Source organism: Euprymna scolopes, chromosome 7, assembly GCF_053919585.1.
Source record: "Euprymna scolopes isolate OS-2025 chromosome 7, ASM5391958v1, whole genome shotgun sequence".
Classification (NCBI taxonomy): Eukaryota; Metazoa; Mollusca; class Cephalopoda; order Sepiida; family Sepiolidae; genus Euprymna; species Euprymna scolopes.
This window is the reverse complement of record NC_136488.1, coordinates 107,463,564-107,481,760: the sequence shown is the minus strand read 5'-3', so window position 1 is coordinate 107,481,760 and position 18,197 is coordinate 107,463,564. Positions and strand designations below refer to the sequence as shown.

The 18,197-nt window shown below is 32.8% G+C and overlaps 1 pseudogene; it reads right to left on the bottom strand.

The window, feature by feature from the left end:
• Nucleotides 1–334: 334 nt before the first annotated feature.
• LOC145280622 (U2 spliceosomal RNA) lies at nt 335–452 on the bottom strand (annotated as a pseudogene).
• Between the last annotated feature and the right edge of the window lie 17,745 nt (nt 453–18,197).

The following is an 18,197-nucleotide window of genomic DNA, read 5'->3' as shown; positions in this document are numbered from 1 at the left end:
TGAGGAAAACAAGTAATAATAATAATAATAATAATAATAATAATAATAATAATAATAATAATAATAATAGTTTATACGTCTATTGCAATTCATGCAAACACTACCCCCATTTGAACAAGGCCGATAGCCATTAGTCGCATGCTCTTGTGTTATGAATGAAATTCTTAAAGATAAACTAAAATGACTGAAAAATGGACTGAAATGGCTTAAATAAATAAAAAGTAAATGACTTAGAATGACTTTAATGAACTTAAGGATGAATTGAATGACCTTAAGAATGACTAGAATGCTTAAAAAATAACTGGAATCCTTTAAAAACAACTTGAATGACTTGAATGGTTTTGAGACTGACTGGTTGTAAAGTGATTCCCCACTTTATATCACAATAAGTACAGCATGTAGTAAGAACAGATACTACACTTTGATCTTGGCCAAAAGGCCAAAAAAAGGGTATTTGTTTGCTCCCCCACCGAGCAAATTAGGCACAAGGCCGATTTTTAATGTGAGGAGTGAAGGGGAAATGGGGACAACTCCCCGGGGAGTAGGGGAGCTGGATAGTGACAATATGTGTGAAGGGTTTCCCCTACATTGACCAAGGTCTTATATGTGGAGTTGCCCCAACATATGGTCTTTGCTTGATGTATCTGCCGGAACAGATACTACACTTTGAGATATTAAATCCTTTATTCATGTTAAAAATACAGTCAAAATCAACACTGAACAAAAAACTTAGGCACATGGCCAACTCAAAAGGGGGGGGTTGTGGGGGTCGTTGGTCATCCGTGTCACTCCAGAACTAAACAAAATCAAAAGTTTATCCCAGCTAGTATCTTCTTTCACCATAGTACCGCATTCACCCTTTCGTACTGGGGACGTCCTACTTAACTCCCAATTTTTAAAACATTTTTATTGACGTGTAAAAACAAAAAAAAAGATAACAATAAAAATGGTACAATAATGCATTTGTGTCGAGGGCGGGGGAGAGAAGAAAAAAAAGGTGATTAGTAGGACCCTCCCAACCCTGTCTAGTTGATAGACTGCCCGTTCCACTAGGTTTGTAAAAGGAACCTCGCTTCTGCGGATCACTCTCTAAGCGGGGATACCCTCTAGGTTGGGGGTGAATGGAGAAAAGAAAATTTTGTAGCTAAGGAATGGGGGTTAGTTTGTATTTCTTTCTCTCCAAGATGGGTGAAATTTAGAGGAGGGGGTGAAAAAAAAATTGCAAGAAGGAGGGAGTTGGGATCTTGGAGGCTTCCTAATCGGGGAGGGATGGAACACACACTCAGCTAGCTGAGAGGCTACTTGTTTAATTTTACTTTACAGAACTGCGCGTTCCACACCTAGGCAGGGAACACATATTCAAATTTCATGCACACAGACTTGCTACATGTATCCATCTTCTGTCAAATGCCGCGTGATGCAGCCTTCTTCTATCACATCTGATCTTCACCCGTAGTTGGTGTTTAAAGAAAGAGATCAGATCCTGATCAGAAAAAGACAAAAAACCCCAGCAACCTTGCAGACGCGACGTCCAAATCACCATTCTCGCCACGGCCAGGATCGTAATGTAGACCATTTGTCTTTCCCGGTTACACGGCGGCCTCACGTTGTCAACGACATTGGATACGGTAATTAGGCGAGGATACTCAGGATTGATGGAAGCCGTCACCTCATTGACATACGACCAGTACCGGCGGAGCATGATCAGTCATTTCTACGGCCGTTGTCCCACAACGGGGACAATCAGGCGACTCCAAAAACCCAGAACTGCATTGTATGTTGTTGAGTGGAAGTGCATTTCGGGCCAATCGCCAGGTCAGAGAGAACTCCGAATTGTTCAGATGACTCGAACCTGGCGCCCAGCTCCTCGCGGAGCAGATCTCACTTTGCTGCCAACCCAAATGCGCACACAGCGGGTCGTCGGCGGCCCCCTTCATTAGATCCCTGTGCAGTTCCCTACGGGTAGCAATCACAAGGTCGCTGGACCTTGGTAGTCGTTTTAGCGCGGCTCGGCACTCTTTCATGTAGGCAGATTCTCCTTGCGGCCTGCGACGACTCTCGATAGAAGGGTCGAGAATGAGGTCGGGGAAGGCGGCAGTAACCACGGGGTGCCATGGTTGGTCATCTTGCATATATTGGCGCAGGAAGGCCAGCCTCTCAGCGTCTCGATGACACTTCAAGTCCGGCATTCCCAAACCTTCCTCACACGGACGTTGAATAAAGACCTGTCTGCTCACCCAGTGTCTTCCTCTGTCCCAAAGAAGCGAGGACAAGAGTTCGACAAGAGCTGTTAGGTGTTGTGCAGGCAGGGGAAGTATGGCCAGTCGGTAAAGGATGGGAAGAAAGACGTAAGTGACGCACGCCTCAGCTCTACCCTTTAAGGAAAGTTTCCTAAGAAGCCACGAGTTGACTGCAGCCTTCATCTTTGACCGTACCTCCAACCAATATTTGTCAAGCTGGAGACCCGGGTCCGAACCACATGCCGAGGATCCGAACCGGGCTATCTGTCCAGTTGAGAGGCGCCGAGAGGTTTGCATTGCCACTCCAGGCGCCCAACCGCAGTCCTACCGACTAATTCTTTCGTACTGAGCGAGCGCCTCCAACACGATCTCAATGTCTCTGAAGCTCGACACAAAGACCATGACATCATTGGCGAATTCGGATACCTTGGCGGCTGAGCCACCGGGTATTGCAATTCCGCGCAGGGCCGAATTTGCCTCCCAACGTCTCAGCTTGCGGAAAAGGGGCTCCAAAGCCAGGACATAGAGCAGGGGCGACAGCGGACAACCCTGACGAACCGACCAAGAAATAACAAAAAGTTTTGAGCGCTTTCCATTGACTCGCACGACGGCTGTGGGCTATCGATAAATCATGGAGATCCACTTGCAGAAGTTTGGTTTAAAACCGGCGGCCTCTAAGACAGATGCCAAGAAACAATGGTCGACCCTATTGAAAGCTTTAGACTGATCTAAGTTGATCAGTGCGGCTTCCGTGTCGTCATCTATCCCTAGGATCATTCGGATCAGATGCAAGTTGTTCTGAATTGATCTCCACTTCACAGCGTAGTTCTGTTCCGGTTCAACCAACTCTCCGATAACAACCTGCAGCCTTGGCCAAAATCTTCAACTCTGTGTTTAGCAGAGTTATGGGCCTGTAATCGTCTAACTCTTCCCCACCATGTCCGTCACCTTTCCTCAGCAATGTGATCACTCCTTTGGTGACTTGCCCTGGGATGGATCCCTGAGCAAACCAATGGTTGAACACATCCGTCAGAAGAGGCAGAAACATGGGCGACAGCCTCAAATAGAGTTCGTATGGCAGACCATCGAGTCCCGGCGATCTGTCACAGCTGACATGCTTCAGCACAGTAAAAACCTCCCGTTCCGTCACCTGGCCCTCGCAACTAGCTGCTCTAGCTGCCTTAAGGCCTTGGTTCATAATCGAAACGTTTTGGGTTCGAATCGTGGTGTGTGATGTTTTTGTTTTTTTGTTTTTTTCGATTTTTTAAATTTAAATATTGAACCAGTGCTATTTAAACCATTTTTCACATAACGTTCGTTTTTCTGCTTTTTTTTTTTTTTTTTTTTTACTTCGCTTATTCTTAACACCCGAGTACCCACCGATTTTTTAAATTTTAATATCGAAACAGGCTTATTTAAGCCATTTTTCATGTGTTGGTTTTTCTGTTTTCATCGTTCGTTTGTCTTACGTTAGTTTTTTTTTTGTTTGATCGCCGCGTAGCGGGGAAAACAGAAACTGACTTACGCAACTTGACGTTGTCGCACCTGCTAATTTCGGTTTATAAACGTCAACTTAACTCAATGCATCTGTTCCCGTGGTCGAGATGGTTAGGTCATAGGGTTTTTTTTTCCATTTCCTTTCCACCTCCGCGTCAAACGTTTGGGGTTCAAGCCTACCTTTATACTAAAACTATTTTTTTCTTTTACACCTCCAAACAACCGGCCAACGTTTTTTTTTTTAACAGGGTTGTTTTAATCTACCCTCCCTCCCCCACGAACACACACCTCCAAACACCCGGGCAACGCCGGGTACCCCCACTAGTCATATATATTTTGAATATAACATTTTCGCTACGTAAATCAAAAACATTATTCCGTATTTTTTAATAAAAGTGTTCTTGTGTATTGATTATATAACATTTAAAAATCAAGAATATCGGAATGTGTAAGAAAAAGGGGAGGATTATAGAGATCGAAACCGCAACACTTGTGCTAGTAATCGGACACGATAGCCATCGCACCACTTTAAGAACGTTGTGAAATATCTAAATAAATAGATTTCTCTTTTACTTGATGTGCAGAATGACGCCATTTTGCTACGCTCGTCAAGGTGACATTGCTTTAAAGTTTGAATCATTTTTTTTTTATCCTTAGCAATTATTTTTAATCGATTCAATACCTGTACCAAAAATGCAATCTTGTGAGCTATTGCACGCTGTCCAACGATTATCCGTTTAGGAGGAGATACAATTTGAAAAACGGAGACAGACACACAAACAGACAAAGAAACATGGGGAGATTTATATATTAGATTATAGAACATAAATAAATTGAATATTACAAATTTATACAAATTACATTCGATAATTTCAATAGTTATTGTAAAACGTAAGACAATTTATATTATAACGCCATGCCTATTAACCTTCATACTTTAATATCTTTTATAGCAATGGTAAAAGGTGACAAAATTAAGTAATATAAATGTACAAATTAACATTTTCATTATGAATATTAACATTTATACTTAAAAAATTATGTTAGAAATTGTACAACGTAAAAAAATAAATATTACAAATTGATAAAAATTAACATTCGTACTTAAGTATTTATCATTAATTGTGACTGACAGAATGCCATAAAATATTCGCCTCAGACAAAAAATAAACACACACGTTGTACAAGTCTGTATTAAGGATTGGCTTATAGTGAACTTAAATTAAAGAAATATTTCAATCTAAAAATATTTTCATAAGAATGTTTTTTTTTCTTACATGAATAAATAATGAAGGAAATATTTGAAAACGTTGATTGTTAATCATTTCGATCATAATGTTCATCTTGTTTCAACTTCTTAATGACTTCTTCATTTTCTTTATCTTCTCCTATTCTATCTTTTTCTTCTTATCCAAATCCTTCTTTTCCAACCCAATCATTTCATTTTTCTTCTTCTGTTTGTTTCTTTTTCTCTTCTTCCTACCTCTCATCTTTATATTTTTTATATTTTTTCTTATTTATTTTATCTAATCCATTCTTCCTTTTCTTTTTGTTCATCAGTCTTCGCCCATTTTTTCGCTTTTTTCTTTTATCTTCCTATGTTTTCTTTTAATTTCCTTTTACTCCTCATTACCGCATTCTTCTTCTTCTTCTTCTTCTTCTTCTCCTCCTCCTCCTCCTCCTCCTGGCATTATTCTACTTCTTCTCTTCCTTCTCCTTTTTCTATTTCTACTTCATCAACACGTTTGCTACTCAACATTTCCAATGAACAGCAACACTTTTTTCAGGTTTTTACGTCCGACACGTAACAAGTTCGGAATGTCTTCCGTTCTATTTCATAAACATCAACATTCCCGTTATAGCCCTTCCCCATATCCTAACATATCAACCCATTAAAAAATCACGAGAAAAATCCCTCGATTCTTTAATCGATCAGACACATAAATGTTTGGAACTCGCAACCAAGAGGAAAGTGAGGAGTAAGGAGAATGGGTTGGTGGCGTAGCGCCTCAGGGGAATCTTACAGTATCATGTTCTTAAATCTATTTGTCCCTACGAAACACAGTGGACTTAACGTCTTGTTACTCCTATTAAAAAGTAATGGCTACAGAGGCACAGCAAAGCTTCGTAAACTATCACCAAAATCATTATATTTTCACCATCTATGGCAGTGTGCGATAGTATCGATGAAAATGAACGAAAATTACATTCGCTTTTCTTCTACTTTATTACATATTGTTCAAGTTTATGATCATAAATATTAATTTATCAATAACTGTAACTGTGTGGCGGTCCGTTGATTTTGAAAGGTGCGAACAAGACCTTCTGTATTTTAGGATTTATATATCTGACATATGTAACTTAGGTTACTTGAAGGTACTTATCAGATATCTATTTTTATTAGATATTCATTGAATATTCATCAAATATGTGTGGACGACGAAACACGTGTCAGCGGATAATCATATTTTAAAAACATTAAATATTTATTATATATATCTTATATTTGATATATTAATGAAATATTTATTATAGTTATTGTACATGATATATTTATTAAGTATTTATTAGATATTTATTAAATATTTATTGCATATTTTATAAATATTAATATAAATAGATATTTTTCAATATTTATTAGATATTTATTAAATATTTATTAAATATTTATTAATTATTTATCAGATATTTATTAGATATTTATTAAATATTTATTGCATATTTTATAAATATTAATATAAATAGATAGTTCTTCAATATCTATTAGATATTTATTAAACATTTATTAGATATTTAGAAAATATTTGTTAGATATTTATTAAATATTTATTAGATATTTATTAAATATTTATTAGATATTTATCTAAAATTGGTTATGTGAATATATAAATAAGTATTAGATAATTTTAGCTATTCATCAGATGTTTATTAGAAATGAAAATAAAACATTTATAAGATATGTATTAAGTATTTATCACATGTTTATTAGAAATAAAAATAAAACATTTATAAGATATGTATTAATTATTTTTAAGATGTTTATTAGAAATAAAAATAAAACATTTATAAGATATGTATTAATTATTTTTAAGATATTTATTAGAAATAAAAATAAAACATTTATAAGATATGTATTAATTATTTTTAAGATGTTTATTAGAAATGAAAATAAAACATTTATAAGATATGTATTAATTATTTTTAAGATGTTTATTAGAAATAAAAATAAAACATTTATAAGATATGTATTAATTATTTTTAAGATGTTTATTAGAAATAAAAATAAAACATTTATAAGATATCTATTAATTATTTATGAGACGTTTGCTAAATATTTATTCAATGCTGATTTAATATGTATTAGAGATTCATATAATATTAATTAGATATTTGTTTGATATTTATCAGATGTTTATTAAATAATATCAAATATTTATTAAACATTTATTGGTTATTTTTTTTAATATACATCATATTAAAGTCCTTAAGATATTTATTAAATACTATACTACCCGTGACCCGTTCGGCCAGTGTGTTATATTAGCTATGGAATTCATGTATGCGCGTGACACTTGTGGTGTATAGAAAATAGTTTTTCTTTTGACATAACAGAAACATTTCTATGAAAGTATATTAAAATGAAAAAAGAATATAGATAGATTTCTATGAGCCGTTCTGTTTATTATAATTGATAATTTTTGAAAAAAAATTTACAGTTACTGAATTATAAGTGGTTCGACATACTTATAGGTATATGTGCATTGAACAGATACCATAGTACTTATTATAGTTAAATTCAAATTTTGATATATCTGTGTTTTTTTTACATCGTTCATTTCTGTATTACGTTTAAGTTATTTTAAACCCCACTCTTCCCATGTTAAATAATAATTTCGAAATAATAACGTTAATATTTCAGCGTCCCAATTGTTGTTGTTTTTTTGTTTGTTTTTTTGTTTTTGTTTGTTTTTTTCTCGCTTAAATTATCCAAATAAACAATGGTTAATACTGTCTGCTTTTTTTTACATCGTTCATTTCGGTATTACGTTAAAGTTATTTTAAACCCCAATCTTCCCATGTTAAATAATAATTTCCAAATAATAACGTTAATATTTCAGTGCACATGCGCAACCGGATGTCGTAAACCGGAAAGTGAGTTACATACATCGTTACAAGGTCATTTGAGTTTTATAATTATATAGATTTATTAAATATGTATAACATATTTATTATATTTGTAATGAATATTCATAAGATATTTGTAAAATATTAATAAGATTTTTATTAAATATTCACAGATAGGTTTTAAATATAAAACAGCTGTTTATATAAATATTTATCATATCATCATAAAATATTTATTAGGCATTTATTAAATATTATATAGATATTTACGAATTTTTTAAAAGATATTTATTAAAAATTTAATAGAATTATTAAATATTTATTAGATATTTATTTTATCATTATCGGATATATATTAAATATTTTTCAGATTTTTGTTAACTATTCAGTATTTATTGAATATCAATTAGATATTGATTAAATATTGTTATATTTATTAATTATTTATTATATATTTATTAAATATTTTAAGATATTTATAAAATATTGATTATCAAATATTTATTATCGAATATATATTATAAAATATGTATCATAAAATATTAAACATTTATTTTCTATTCATCAGATATATATAAAAGGATTATTAAATATTTATTGAATATTTATTAGGTAATAGTTTTATATATCCTTAAAATACTTGATAGATATTTATTTTATATTTATTAAATATGTATTAGCAATTTCATTTATATTTATTAGATACTAGCAAGAAGACCTGACATTGTCCGGGACTAATAGTGATCAACGAATGTTTAACACTTCCATATTTTTATTTTCATCGAAATCAGTGAAAACGCTCATTTTTTTTTAATCAAATCGATTGGTTGTCAGTTGTAGTTTGGGATCCATCGCGGTGCACCGTAAAGAAGGTTCACAATCTTCCTCGCGGTGACTTAGTTCAAAATACATTGTAGCCTACTTTGCACTGCAGAGCACCTACTGTTCGTTTTATAAAATTATTTGTATATATAATCGCTTGAATTAAAGTTTAAAATGCAAAAGTTAAGTATTATGTTTCAATTGTGCTTTAAACATTCATTTCGAACGCACCCCTGTCTTATTAAAGAACGTACCGTTGATTTTATAGTCGTATTGATTGTGTAGTGATAATGGCTAGAATTAGTTTTAAATGAAAAAGTAAAATAGAATGGTACAGTTGTGCATTACACAGAAATATTCATTTGTAACGTGTCCCTGTCATATCAAAGAACCTACTGTTGTTTTATACGTCAGGCCTTTCGGCTTGTGTGATAATAAAACGTCTTAAATTCACTTGTGATGTTAGGTTGTGTAAGGTGTTAACTTTGATGAAAATCGTCTGTTCTTTCTTCATCGAATTATTTCGGTTATCAACTATCGATACTTATCGAATAGATTCCGATACTAAACCTATCTAAAAACACTGCCAGGCACATGAAGTACCTTTGTGCGAACTTTCATAAAAATCAGCGCAACGGTTTTCAACGCCATAAGGAAAGAACTCACACACATGCACACACAAATTTATTTTTATAAAACAATGTTGATGTACTCTATATATTTTATATATTTAGTTGATATTTATTGTCTATTGTTTTGATTTTTATTATATATTTATAAATATTTATATTCTATATATTTGATATTATATATTTAAAAATATTTATTATCTATTATTTTGATTTTTATTATATATTTATAAATTATTTATTGTCTATTTATTTGATAATTTTAACATATTTAAAAATATTTATATTCTATTTATTTGATATTATTACATATTTATAAATATTTATTATCTATTATTTTGATTTTTATTATATATTTATAAAATATTTATTGTCTATTTATTTGATAATTTTAACATATTTAAAAATATTTATATTCTATTTATTTGATATTATTACATATTTATAAATATTTATTATCTATTATTTTGATTTTTATTATATATTTATAAAATATTTATAGTCTATTTATTTGATAATTTTAACATATTTAAAAATATTTATTATCTATTTTTTATTTTTATTATATATTTATACATTATTTATTGTTTATTTATTTGATATTTATTATATACTAACATTTCAGTCCGGCATTGCCCGGGTGTTTGGAGGTGTATGTTGAGCAAAAACGAAAAAAGTGATAGTAAGAAGACAGGCTCGAACCGGTACCGCCGAGGAGGAAAAGAATGGGGGAAAAACGGAAGTGACGTAGGTTTAAATTAAGGCTAGACAATCGGAAAGAGAGGTGACATTCGAAAATATCGTCGAAAAAGCAACCCCTCCATGTAGAAAATTGCACAGTTGTAGGTGAAGAAATTAATATTTTTAGCCAATTTTTCGATATTCATCGTCTGAAAGGTCGGGTATAAAAACGATACTGATCTAGTGAAAATTCGTCGCCTCTCTCGAAAATTTTAAGCAGACATGCAAACATACATACATAGATTTATATATTTGTAGCTCAACTTTTCGACTCAAACCAATTAAAAAGCTTGCCCTATCTCTGAACACCCTTTATGTAAAATTTCAAATGTTAAGACTAGAAATTGTCTGAGTAATTTGGTAGAGACCGCAGCGGTCAAATTTTTTTAACTTTGACCCTTATTATGCCCCCTTAACATTTATTGTTTGGGGCTCAAATCAAGTTATTAAGTTAGATCCATACCCAAGGAACTATATCTAAAATTTCAAGTGTTTTTACCTAAAATTGGCAGAGGAATTTGGTAGAGTTCTCAAAGGTCAAATCGTAAAACTTTGACCCCTTAACAGCCAAATTTCTGGCCGATAGATTTATAAAATATTTATTATCTGTTATTTTTTATATTTATTATATGTTTATTAATTATTTGTTATCTATTTATTTGATATTTTTATATATTTATAAAATATTTATTATTTTTCTATTTGATACTTATTATATATTTATAAAACATTTATTATTTATTTATTTGAAACTTATCATATATTTATAAAAGTTTAATTATTTATTTTTATATTATCATATATTTATAATCTATTCATTTGATATTTTATATTTATAAAATATTTATTATCTATTATTTGATATTTGATATTGTATTTATTTGATAATTATTATGTATTTATGAAATATTTATTATCTATTTATTTGATATTTAATATATATTTATAAAATATTTATTATCTATTCATTTGAATAGATATTATTATATATGTATATAAAATATTTATTATCTATGAATGAATAGATATTATTATATATGTATATAAAATATTTATTATATATTATATATGCATATAAAATATTTATTACCTATTATTTAATATTTAATATATATTTATAAAATATTTATTATCTATTCATTTGATAATTATTATATACTAATGATACTAATCAGGCGAAAATTCGTTGCCTGTGTGGAAAGTTTTTGCGAGACATACAAACACACACACACACACAAACACACACACACAAACACACACACACACACACAAACACCCTAACACATGTTTTGCCTTTTATATTTATACTAGCGGGGGGTACCCGGGTGTCTTGAGGTGTGTATGGTTTTGGGTAAATCCAAACTCCCGAGGGGGGGGGGTTAAAATAAAAAACAGTGTTGGTAGGTGAGTATGAAGATCGGACCCTTGAGGCAAAGTTGGAAATTAAAATGTTAAAAAAAAACCACTGGGCCACCGCGACATACAAAGGAACATTGGATTTATTTATTTAACTATTGACAGGTGGCAGCAATAAAAGTTAACTCTGCTGCTTCTATTTGACCTAATTAATGAGGTCAAATGTTAACTTGAGTTTGACTGGTTTTTCCCCAACATATGTTGGGGAGGGGGAAACCAGCTCCCCATTTTTCAGACTGATTAGAAACTGTCTGATATAAGAGGACTTTGTCCCCACATTGATCAAAGCTGATTGCTTCTGGACGTTTCCCGGCACAATGCCGAGAACGTTGTTAACTTTGAATTAGTTTCGTTTTTTATACGAAAAAGCCCAATCAACACGCGAGAAGCCAAAATAGTAATAATTTTGTAAAAGTCAGTGTAAATAAATCTATACGCTACGCGCTTTCCTAAATCCTAGATATTATTATATAGGACCTATATAAACAGTTGTAAGCGATCGACGAACCCGGGAGCATGTGCGAAAGAAGCCTTTGCAAGACATACACATGGTCACACACATTTTGCCTTTTATATATATAGACTAGCGGGGCTACCCGGCGTTCTCGGGGCCGTATAAACAATGAGAAAATTGAATTTGGTTTTGTAATATATTTGTTATTCTTATGAGAGAGGAATTTTGTATGTTTATGTATCATTTGTTATTTCGAACAAAAGAATATTTTACCTACATAAGACAGGTATTACACATATGAAATAATTGTATCTTACCTAGGGTAGGTCATTTATAGCATGTATATGCAAGGACAGGTAATATGCAATACATTTATCTCATCAAATCCCAAGCGATGCCAGGTATTTTGCTAATATATATTCTCGTCTATTTCATTCAATCCCGGGCAACGCTGGGTGTTTTGCTAGTATATATATATCAATCAATCTCATTAAATCCTGGGTGACGCAAGGTATTCTGTTAGTATATATTCCAATCAATCTAATTCAATCCAAGGCAACGCCAAGTATTCTACTAGTATATATTTGCATCTATCTCATTACATCCCAGGCGACTGTGTATTCTGCTTGCATACATTTGCATGTATCTCATTGAATCCAGGGTGACTCCAAGTAATCTGTAAGTATATATGTGAACGTATCTCGTTAAATCCCATAATTCTTGGATTGTTACAAATTTCGACAATTTAACCCACATTATCGCTCACCTTTCTAAAATAATAACTTTGAGACACGCGTCTGTTTTTTTACTTGGTCTTTAAATCTCATTTCCTGTCTAGACATCTCTCTCTCTCTCTTTGTTTGTGTGTGGTCTCTCTCTCTCTCTCTCTCTCTCTCACTTCGTCTTCCTTACTCTAATGAGTGTTACTAAAAAAGAAAATGGCGTCTGGCTTTGTTTGTTTGTTTTTTTTGTAAAAACATCGATCGTTAATATTTTTTGTAAGCGTATTTTTTTTTACTTCACATTTTTGGCTTGTTATTTTTCGTTTAACTATCGTATTTAACTATTTTTAAACCTGCTAATAACTTTGGTAACGTTTTCCTAACTTGAAATTTTTGTATTTTAATGTGTATGATAGTCGTCTTTTTTACCGATAACAAACTCTCTCTATTCAATGTTTTCATATATATATCGCCATTACAGCTTGCTTACGTCAAGGTCACATGACATGACTCAGCGTTTATTAAATTACGTATAAATATCCTTAAAATGTCACTTTTAGAGGGAGGGCCTGTAGAAAAAGGGTCAGCTGAGTAACTTAGATTGGACCTTTCGGGCCCAAAATTCGATATTTGTCGTCCGAAGGGTGGGGCTTTCATATGAGACCAAATTTGAGAATTTTTGTTCTGTCTGTCAAAGGTTTTTAGCTGACATACAAACATACATACATACATACATACATTTTCGCTTTTATATATATAGATATATATATAATATTTATTATCTATTACTATTACGAGCAAATTTATTCTATCTCAGTACATTTATCAACGCATGGAACAATATCTTTAACAGACTTTCTGACCTCCGAACTCCCCAAAAGATAGGAGAGTCGAAATAGACAACGTATCCTAAGAATTTTCACGTTAAGTTCAGTTTTGTAATGTGTTTTTCCTCGTAGTGAGTCGAATAATTAGATTCAGAGAGAATAATAAGAATATTTTCTTTGATCTGTCGACACTTCTTTCCAATTTTTCTTTTTCGAGTAAAATGTGGTTTCATTCGAAAGCGAGTGAATGTTCATCAATTGCGCTTATTTTAGCGACTAAAATGTTATTATACATTGTGCTATTGTTTTTCAGAAGATTTTACTATACACTTTAATAATAAAAGATATGCTATAATGTGATTTAGTTCTGAGATTGGGTTTCATTTGTTAAATTCTTTTAATTTTTATAATTATCTGAACAACTCGCCGTCTCTCTAAGTTATTTGCACTTCCCTTGCTCTTCTCACTTTATAATAATTCGACCATTCTCTAATATTTCTTATGTTCTCTGTGAACATTTAGAAAAGGCTTACTACTTTTTTAGCTATCTCATTTACATGCGTTTATCTATGTACAGCATAAACACATGAGAATTAGAAGAACAATAACCCTTATATAAGGATAATAAAGTATTATTTATTATATATATATATATATATATATATATATATATATATAACTACTTCATTTACTCACATAAAATTAATATACGAAAGTATAAATTTACGCGTAAACTTTAAGTATTTACTTCAAAAGTGCTCTATATGTAGGTAGAGCTAGTTAGTAATTTATTAAATATACATGGCGATTAAGTTACACTGAATAATCCGCGTCTCATCCACTCTAGGCATAAGCCTGAAGAATCCTGGAGTGGATGAAACGCGGAATATTCAGTGTAGCTTAATCGCCATATATATTTTATAAATTTATATATATATATATATATATATATATATATATATATATATATATATATATATATATATATATATATATGATGATTGCGAAGATGTGCCAGAAGATGACTTTTCAGTTCTGCTAGCGACTTACACACTCTCAAACAGACATGACACTGATGTCATGACATTGGTTTAGATGAAACTAACAGCAACAGAACCCGTATCATTGTGCGCTTTCATGTAATTAACAAGACCTGCTTTGGACAACAGAGCCCGACCACACACCTCACAGATCCAAGAATCTCCATGATTGGGCGGCAAGATTTTTCCTACATGCTCTCTTGAACTTCGCTGTGTCTAATCTTGGCTGCTTCAAAATGTCCTGCGCCCCTGTATATCAGTGTCCCCCACTGCTTGCGATCATACGCTAGGGACTCCTAACTGTCAACAAGAACATGAAAGCTCACCAGACTCTTCTTTCATAAGGTACGACTAAAATAATTATTTTCACAACGCTTAAAGACACTTTCCATAGACGAAGATATCAGGTACTACATACAGATCATCAGGAGCGGGAGTGTACATGATCTTAGTTTTCTTAATACTAACTGTCAGTCTGAAGCAGGGATAAGCATTTGTGAAAAGATCCATCATTAATTGCATATCTACTGGGGAGTGTGTCATCAGGTCAGCATCATCAGCATACAACAGCTCCCTAACAAATCTATCAATAACAAGTGCTTTGGCTTGGAATCTTCTGAGGTTGTACACCTTTCCAGTCATTTGAAATCTGATATAAACACCCATATCGCAATCGTGGAAACCATACCAGAGCACAGCAGTCAGATAGAGCGAAAACAATGTTGGTGCAGCTATATCATCCTGTTTCACTCCATTATCAATGGAGAATTCTCCCGATAGCCGACCATTGAAGTTGACGCGACCTTTCATATTATGATGAAGTTGATTGAACTTTTCCGTAAAAGCAGGTGTACAGCCAAAATTTTCCAGCGCTTTCCAGATAGCCTCACGGTTGACTGTGTCAAACACCTTGGTTAAGTCCACAAACACCTGGCAAAGAGGCAATACAATATGTATATATATATATATATATATATATATATATATATATATATATATATATATATAGGAAGAAAGTGAGACAGAAAGAGAGAAAGAAAGAGCAGAAAGACGTTAATTTTATTACTATTACTGCTAATAACAATAATTCTGATTTCGTTTATCAACGTCTCTCTGGAAAGGGATGGGATTCATTTCCAGAGGATTTACCTCAATCCCTGCTCCAAACCAGGAGCTTCAAAGGTCAAGGGTTTTCCTAAGGATATTGGTGGTACCTACAATAGCAGAAATCTGAAGACCACCTAAAACATCGGGGATTCGTAGTTTTTTTTTTCAATTGTCCTCCTAGACAACTTGATACTACTCCTAGCGTATCTACTAAGATCGAGATTATTTATTATAAATATATTTAACCCCGTGTATACGCATTATCTCCAAGGCCAATGGAGCATAATTGCTCCACTTTTAGTTCTTCTTCTCTCTCACATTCCTGTCCCAGGGTACTGAGAAGTCTACAATCTGCCAGTTTTTTGAGACCTTGTCAATGAAGACCAAATCCGGACGATTATGTTCCAATTGCTTGGTGGTTATGACCCCTTTTGTCCCACCATACCTCTACATTTCCATCCTCACTTGTTCTCACTTCATCAGGCACCTCCTCAAACCACTTTCCAACACGTTTTAATCCACCCTTCTTACAGACCTCCCAATATATCCGGAATCCCATGCGATCGTGTCTTTTACGGTACTCTCTCTGCGGGCTAATCCACTACACCCTGCTGCAAGGTGTGCGATTGACTCTGAGGTCTTACCACAAATCCGGCATTCTGCAGCAACTTCCTCTACTAGAACCACTTTTTTGAATAATCGTGTTCCTAATGCCTGCTCTTGTGCTGCACAAACAAAAGCTTCAGTACTCTTAGCCAGATACCCAGCTCTAAGCCTTTGCCATACTCTTTCATCAGCCACTTCTGCTATATCGTAGAAGAACTAAAATAATAATAATAATAATAATAACAACAACAACAACAACAACAACAACAACGACGACAAAAATAAAAAAGAAGTAAAAGCACTTATTTTTAGTTATAGAAGAAGAAGAAGAAGAAGAAGAAGAAGAAGAAGAAGAAGAAGAAGAAGAAGAAGAAGAAGAAGAAGAAACATATGTTACAGTTTATGAATTTTCAAATTAAACCAAAGTAGAATACTATTTATGACCCAACGGGCTAGGAGTATATTTCATGCTATTTGACACGTAACCATGACAGACAAACCGATTGATTGATTGGACGACTAACAGAGATTCTTCTAGAAATGATTGGGCGCAACTCAAATTGGTGTACTGCTGTATGTGTTAAAGCAAATATAAACTTTTCGTTGTTGTTTCCTTGTTAAATTATAGTTTCTTGTGTCTTATATTATTTTTACTTCTCATATTCAGTCGAATATAGCATCGGTACCCCCCTCTCTCTCTCTCTCTCTCTCTCTCTCTCTCTCTCTCTCTCTCTCTCTTTCTCTCTCTCTCGTTTCATGTAATCGATTTATGCATGTTAAAAAATTATTGGTGTCACGGGTGCGGTGGATAGCGAAAATAGATGATTCCGGTTCGTTAGATAATTCCATATTTTATTCATAAAAATAATTAACCCAATAATAAAAATTCTAAGAAAAAATAAATTATTTAAATTACTTGACTTAAATTTTTTTTCTTTTTCTTCATAAAAATACATGCGTTTACTAAAAAAATATTCTTTAAATGACATCACGATAGACGTTCGATAAACTTTTTTCTTTCTTTTAATATCATGTTTCTTTTTCAACATTGAACGTAAAATAAGAGAATTTTTTTAAAAAATATTTTAAGTAGTGAATACAGCAATGTTTTTTTTTGTTTTTTCTCTAGATTTGTTTTATCTTTTCTGATTTTGTTTTTAGTTTGTAATACATTTATTTTTGCTCCTCATATGCAAATTAAGAAGGTTCTTTGAATTTATTCAAATGCCAATTTGTGATCTCATTTTTTTCACTGCTGAAGAGTTGTCATTATAACTAGTTCATCATCGTGGGGGAAGGAGTACAAAAACGTGCGCTGTTGATATTGGATAGTCACTTTTATTGAGACCTAATATCAACAAATTCTTCATTAAATAATTCCAAAATTTCCCTGAAATATCAGACATGATTTTGCAGTAATAAGAGGTTGATATGCCGTTAAACAAATTAAAACTCGCATCTTTTATAATAGTTAAAATGAAAAATTATTTAATTGTTTGGGTGAATTCCCTTAGTCGCGAAACCAACCAAACTAGTATTAATCAAGAAGAGATGTCATCATTTTGATTCCTAAAAACGATTCACAAAAAGAAATGCTTTCTTAGAACTTCTAGGAACTAAATTAATACACGTACACTCAAGTGTGCGTCTATTTAAGTAAGACACATACAAAGACGTTAAATACACATTTCAATACAAATTTTCTTGTCTGTCGTATTTATTTTGTACGTCTATATTTGGCATTTTATTTCAGTGTAATAAAAAAAAAACGAGATAGCAATCAAGCGGCCCTTCGATGCTGTAAAAATTACCAGACCTAGCACGCGAACGCGTTGCAACGATTAAGTGGAACTTTCTGAAGATTGCTAAATTCACAAAAAGTTGTCAAAACGCCAGAGTGCAATGTGCCCTTTGCTACTGCCCCGTTCGCTGCGGTACTACTCACCCCTCCTTTGCGTGGAGGAGTACCTA